Source organism: Myotis brandtii, unplaced genomic scaffold (assembly GCF_000412655.1).
Source record: "Myotis brandtii unplaced genomic scaffold, ASM41265v1 scaffold298, whole genome shotgun sequence".
NCBI lineage: Eukaryota > Metazoa > Chordata > Mammalia > Chiroptera > Vespertilionidae > Myotis > Myotis brandtii.
The window spans coordinates 73,649-80,069 of NW_005361391.1; the positions used below are offsets into that span (position 1 = coordinate 73,649).

The 6,421-nt window shown below is 40.5% G+C and overlaps 1 long non-coding RNA gene across 2 annotated transcripts in view; it reads left to right on the forward strand.

Annotated features, from left to right (window-relative positions):
• The first annotated feature begins 1,914 nt into the window (after nucleotides 1-1,914).
• Nucleotides 1,915-6,421, forward strand: part of LOC102262494 — a 7,517-nt gene continuing 3,010 nt past the window's right edge. For both annotated transcript variants that reach the window (XR_313764.2, XR_001362715.1), the window contains exon 1: nucleotides 1,915-2,025. This is a non-coding gene — a long non-coding RNA (uncharacterized LOC102262494). The remainder of the gene's footprint in view (nucleotides 2,026-6,421) is intronic.

Consider the following 6,421-nt stretch of genomic DNA (forward strand, 5'->3'; position numbering starts at 1 on the left):
CCAGGACTTACCCAGGATCCAGAACTTCCCAGAGAATTCCCCTCTGAAAAAGCCCACCTAGAGTCCTTTAAAATATCTGACCCCCATCCCTGGGTGCTGGCACCATTTGGGAGCTCAGCCCATCTGGTTTCCAAATGACCTAGTAAATTTATAATTCTTTACCACTTTTGGCCTCGTGCGTTCCTCCTTCAGCAACCCTAACAAATATGAGCATCCTGTCACCAGGTAAGCAGCACCTTTCTCTTTCTGAGATATTCAGCCAGTTTTTGTAACAACAATGAATAAAACTCTTGGCAAGGCTTCTTTGCTGCTACATTTAAGAAGAGCTGAAAGACTGAAAGTAAATCAAAATCAGTGCTAACACAGGAAGTCCTAGAGGGAAAAAGCCAAACAATTTGGTAATTTACATTACCACTAACCTAGCAACCAAGGAGCTCACACAAGAGAGTGGAAACCCCAAGGAAAAGGAAAGGTGCTTCTCTTCCCATCACTCCTCCCCAAACCCTGCTCCCTGCCCACGGTGGGCTTTCTGAGCAGAGCCCTTCCACATTCTCAATTGCAACCCTGGGGAGATTGTGCTGTGACAGGGTCAACAATGATATTGAAATAGATCAAACTCTGAAATGAAGATAATACCTCATGCTACATTGTGCTTACATGATACTTTTCTAAACTTGCTATGAGCTTATTTAATCCTCTCAACAATCTGATGGTGTCAATATCCTCATTTTACAGGTGACAAAACTGAGAAACAGAGATCTTATGCAAGTTGTCAAAGGTCACAAAGAGCCAGGGTTCAAGCTAGACAGTCTTTCTCCAGAGTCTGTGCTCTCAGCCATCATACTGCACTCATTATAGTGGAGGTGTTGTGGGCAGCGGGAATGGCACCAGCAGTTAGACCAGTGGTGTCAGACCAGACCTGAGTTCAGCAACCTTGGTACTTGAGTTCTGGCTATGAAAGAATTCAGAGCCAAGACTCAAACTATAAGAGAACATTTATATGGAGAATAACAGAGGTAGAAGAAGTAATTTGTAGAAGAAATGGGCTTAGGAAACAAGTGATAGAGGTAAAGGAAGGTCCCTTGGAGCTTAAGAGTGAGGAAGGTAATGGTAAGGCACCTGGGGGGGATGAGGCAGGGTGGGGGAAGGGAAACGCCCAGGGTGCTCCCAGGAGGGAGAGGGCACTGGGTTCTTTGGCCTAAGGTGTTTTAAGGGGTCAGGTCCCAGGGGAAGATCTCAATAGAATATCCACAGCTTTCCAGGTATGCTCTTTTAGGGTCGGGGTCTCCATGGATTGATTGGTCAGTGCTAGGGCAGGGGGTCATTATTGAATTCAGCTGGTCCTGAGGTCAGCCTTGTTGCTTATCTGGTTTTTCTGCTTTTCTGGCCCTGGAGCTGAGATACAACTGAGGCCTATTAGTAGATGCTATCCTAGGGAGGAAAGGTCAGGGGGTCCAAACCACGTGACCAGCGACATGCTAGGGGAAAAAAGGTCACCCTGGGGGTGAGGTCTCACCCTACAATTTTCCTTTGCTAGGTACCCAGGGCTTTTGGCCCTGGTGAATTTCTATAACTGGCCCATCGTGTAGGGAGCGGCTATAGGGTTAAGCCTCGGACTGACCTGTTGGCAAAGCCACAAACAAGTCCCAGCTTAGAGGGCACAGTCCTCTTAGCATAATTATGTTTGACCTTATGATGCTCCCTAGATCTTATCTGGGTAGCTAATGGGCTGAGGGAATGTAGCAAGTGCTGCCAAAACAAGTGAAACTCACAAGAACGTTGTAACCTCTGGCTATAAAATAAAGGCTCAACTTGTCTGGATCTCTCTCTGTGGCCTTAGCCAGGCACAGGAGATCCACCTAGACCCAGCTTATTCTCTTTGTCTTTTCTACATCCTTTGCCACCCCCCCTCAGGCTCACCGGACCCTTGGCTGTGCTGGCACAGCACACATCGCCCTTGCTGTGCTCATGTGTGTCTAACTGCCTACAACAGAGGGATGGGGATGTATTCAAGACAACCTCTGGGTAAGATTTACTCCTTGTCTTGAAGACCACTGCTCAGGTTGGTATATAAAGGTTCCTGTGTACCAATGTATTAATGTACATGGTAGTGGCTGAGGATGGCCAAGTCTTTGTAGTCTGGGAGCCCTTTAATGGAAGAAAATGATAGGATGAGCTCAGCTGCAGAGGACTCTCAACATAAGGATCAGGTCCTATTTAGAACGGTAGACTCAAAGGGCAAAAAGAGATGGGTATTGGCATATCAATCATGGAATCCACATTCCTCATGAGGGAAAAAGAAGAATGTGAGCCCAATGTTCTGTAAATTCCTTCAAACCCTAGCATCCTGCATTCTTCATGTGTGGTCATAGTTCTATTTATGAATAGGACTCACTTGCTACATGTTGGTCATCAAGCTGGCAAAACTTTTCCAGGCTTGCAAAACAAGATATTTGGCACAATTTGGGTAATTCCTGTGACTGCAGTTCATTGTGCTAAGTAAAAATATTATGTAGAACTGGGGGTATAACCCTAAAAAAAAAAAAAAAAAGAGAAAAGCCATAAAGTGTTTTAGTTAGCAAGGACACTACACTCCTCAAATATGCAGAAGCCCTAATATTTATAAGATGGTTCATATTTATGGAAAGAAGTGCGAGAGCTTGACCCTTGAGTTCTTTGGAAAAGTATTTGCCTTAACCCACTCATGGCATAGACATTTTCTAGCTCAGATAATTATGGGCTATTATCAAAGATTACTCAAAGGTTATTATTGAATACAGCTCTATCTCTTTGACAACCAAACATGTTGCCTGGAAACAATTTCCTTGTTGACTTCATATCTCGTCTTTTCATTGTTTTTATAACTTCAGCAAAGCTTCCCAATTCTGTTCCTCCTACACAGAATAAAGTCCTTTTATGTTCTTGAATTATCAGGCAGCAGATATGGTAACAGATTCATCAGGCTTAATTATAAGCTAGGAAGTTGACATTCACTGCCATTACTGCATTTCAACTTTGGTTTGAATTTGAAGCATTATGGGACAAATTCCCATTGACTTTTAAAAATACTACCTGTGAGGCCTGTGGCAGAGAATGCATTTATACTGGGGGAAAGCAATGGTGACATTTCATGTTCAGGTTCAGGTTCAGGTTCAGGTTCATGTGCTTACTGTAAGGAGTTTGGCCAGAAATGAATTTGTCTGAAGAGCAGGAAGAGTATGGTACTTTAAATTTTTAACACAAAGCAACAAGGCATGTTTTATATTTCTAGCAGTTGTTTACATAAAAACATTGAAACCTGTAAAGAATTTTTGTGAGTTTATTTGAGCCAAACTGTCAACAATTGCCAGGAATCGAACCTCAACAGATTGGGATAATGCTCCAGAGAATGGCAGTTTCTTATCTCTTTTTATACATTGCAATCAAAGGAGGGGACATAGTGAGTTACATGAAATCCATTGGTGATAGATTAGAGAGGTGGGAGAAAGCAAAGCAGGGGGGTGGCGGGAGCACCCCTGGGATTGGATAAAAAGTAAAATGATAGACACATACGAAGTTGAGGGCAGGATAGTCAACAGTCAACAATTAACATGATAACAATAACAATGAAGGGCCCCTTGGGAAGTTACAAGTTATCCAGACATTTCAAGGATATGTTATCACTAGAGGCCCAGTGCACAAAATTCATGCACAGGTAGGGTCCCCAGTGGTTGATGGCTGCTGGCCGGGGCCTCCCTTCATTCCGTGCCACCCCCTGGTGGTCAGCACATGTCATGGTCAGTGATCAAACTCTCGGTCAGTCAAACTCCCAAGGGGACACTTTGCATATTAGGCTTTTATATAGATAGATAGATGCAAAAAGGCAGATAGGCTTAGTTAAGGTAAAGGTTGACCTTCTCAGTGAAGATACCAGCCTAGGATGTAACTACCCACCATAACTGCTTTTAGTTAAAGTTTAATTTCAGACCATCCTTTTGTGGTTACTTTAGGTCTGTAAGACTGCCATGCAGGCCTTCCCTGATCTTGTCAGGTTAGCATGTGGCCCCTTTCGTCCCCACAGTAAAAATGTTAGAAGATTCTTAACTAGTTGCAGTGCAAATTTGGAGGACACTGAGCACCTACTGTACCTGAAACCACGTTGGTCTGAGCCAGGTAGAAGTGCTGATCATCTGCAGCGGCTCCTGAGGATACCAACTCTGCCACCTCCAGAGACTCTTCAATTCCTGGCCAATGCCTGAAACTTCATGGTTAACCTACATCTAAGACTTAAAACTTTGTCTTCTTTAAAATAATCATGCTTACTCAGAATAATAGTCCTTAGTTATCATTTATATCTTAGTGAAGATCAGTCATTTGATCTTTGTAGGACTGAGGATCTGAGAACAAGACATGAGTGGAAGAAAGATCTTGAGATCTCTGGGCTCTGTGGAAATGACAAACAATGAGCCCTTAACACAGACTTTGAAAAAACACTGGCCTGAGGCTGGCCCTGGCTATGATATTCTGGTTTGGTGACCTCCATAAATACCTGAATGCACAGACATCAGACAAGTACAGATTTATTTTCATTCTTCCTTCTATATCACCAACACTCCCATCCTCACTAACCACACAGTTGTGAAGAATTATAGATTTTCCCCCCAAATTCATTTCTGTTTATGCACATAACGAATCAAAAGACATTGAACAAAACTGATAAAACTGAAAGGAGAAACAGATAAACCCGCTATGATAATTAGAGGTTTGAACATGTATCACTCATTAAGTGATAGAACAAGTAGACAGAAGATCAGTGAGTATAGAATAGCACACCACTATAAATCAGACCAATCTAATTGACCTTTGCAGGACATTCACCCAACAAAAGAATACACATTCTCTTCAAGATACACATTCTTTTATGGCCCCAAAATAGGTCATATTTGGGGCCATACAACAAATCTCAATATATTTAAAATGACATAATCATATAAAGTTTTTTCTTCTGACTTCAATAGAATTAAATTAAAAAGATATCTGAAAAAAATCTCCAAATATTTAGAAAGTAAAAAATGCACTTGAAAGTAACCCACGAGCTCTAGTAAAAATAAAAAGAGAAATAAAGAAGTATGTTGAACTGGGTTTTATTTATTTATTTTGAATTTTATTTTTAAAATAAAAAATAACATTAAAATGTGTGGTGTGCAATGAAAGTAGTGCTTAGATAGAAATTAAAAATAGAAAAAAAAAGTCTCAATTTGATGACCTGAGCTTCCATCCCAAGAAACAAGAAGAGGAAGAGAAAAATGAGCCCAAATTAAGCAAAGAAAATAAATATGCTGAAATCAATCAAATAAAAAACAGAATAAATAGAGAAAATTAAAAGCCAAGAGCTAGTTTTCTGAGATATAAATAAAATTGATAAACCTCTAGCCAGACTGATCAGAACAAAAAGAAAATATGCAAATTCAAATATCAAGAATGAAACAGAAGATATCACAATAAACTCTACAGATAATAAGAAAATACAAAAAAACTTTAAAACATTCAACAACTTTGATGAGATAAATGTATTTATTGAAATATAAAACTAGCGAAGCTCATCAAGAATAACTTATAACCTGACTATTCTATACCAATCACAGGACTTGAATTTGTAGTTAAACACCTTCCCACTGAGAAAACTCCAGGTCCAGATAGCTTTCATTGTTGAAGTCTATCAAATATTTAAGGAAGAAATAATACTAATTCTATACAAGCTCTTTCAGACAGCAGAACTAGATAAAGACTAGATAAAGACTGTTACTATTTTTGTTTTTTTGCTTATACTAAAGCAGAACCATTCATGCCTTTTCCCCTTTCTAGAATGCTGATATCTACCATCTGTACCTGTTGAAGTACCACTTAGCCTTCAAGTCCTCTATCAAATATGCCTCCTCCACTTGAATAAAGAGATATTTTCTTTTTCTCAGTAGCCCTAGCTCTCACAGTGCAAACGCTGAGTCCTGCTCGACCCTCTGAGATATCCTGGAATCCGAATTGTTAGAGATACTCAAGCAGCAGGAAGGGGCATCCTTTCGTAAAGCGATATTTTCATTTGTATCCTTGGCCTTCTATTGCTCTTTGCTCACACCTCCTTTAACAGTTACCAGATACTTCTTTGAATGATCACTGGTGTCCCCATTTTAAAGCTGCTAAGAGATGATAAACTCTTTGAGGGCAAAACCCACTTCTTTATTTTTGTAGCTTCTTCAGATCCTAATAATTTAAAAAATATATAAAACAGACCATGAAAAGTGTGGAGAGTGGCTACAGCATTCGGACAGGTTCAAGCCTTGGACTGACTTGTGGCAAAGCCATATACAAGTCCCAGCTTAGAGGGCAAAGCCCTCCCAGCACAATTATAGCCAAAAGGCTATGGTTGTAAGCTTGACCTTATAGT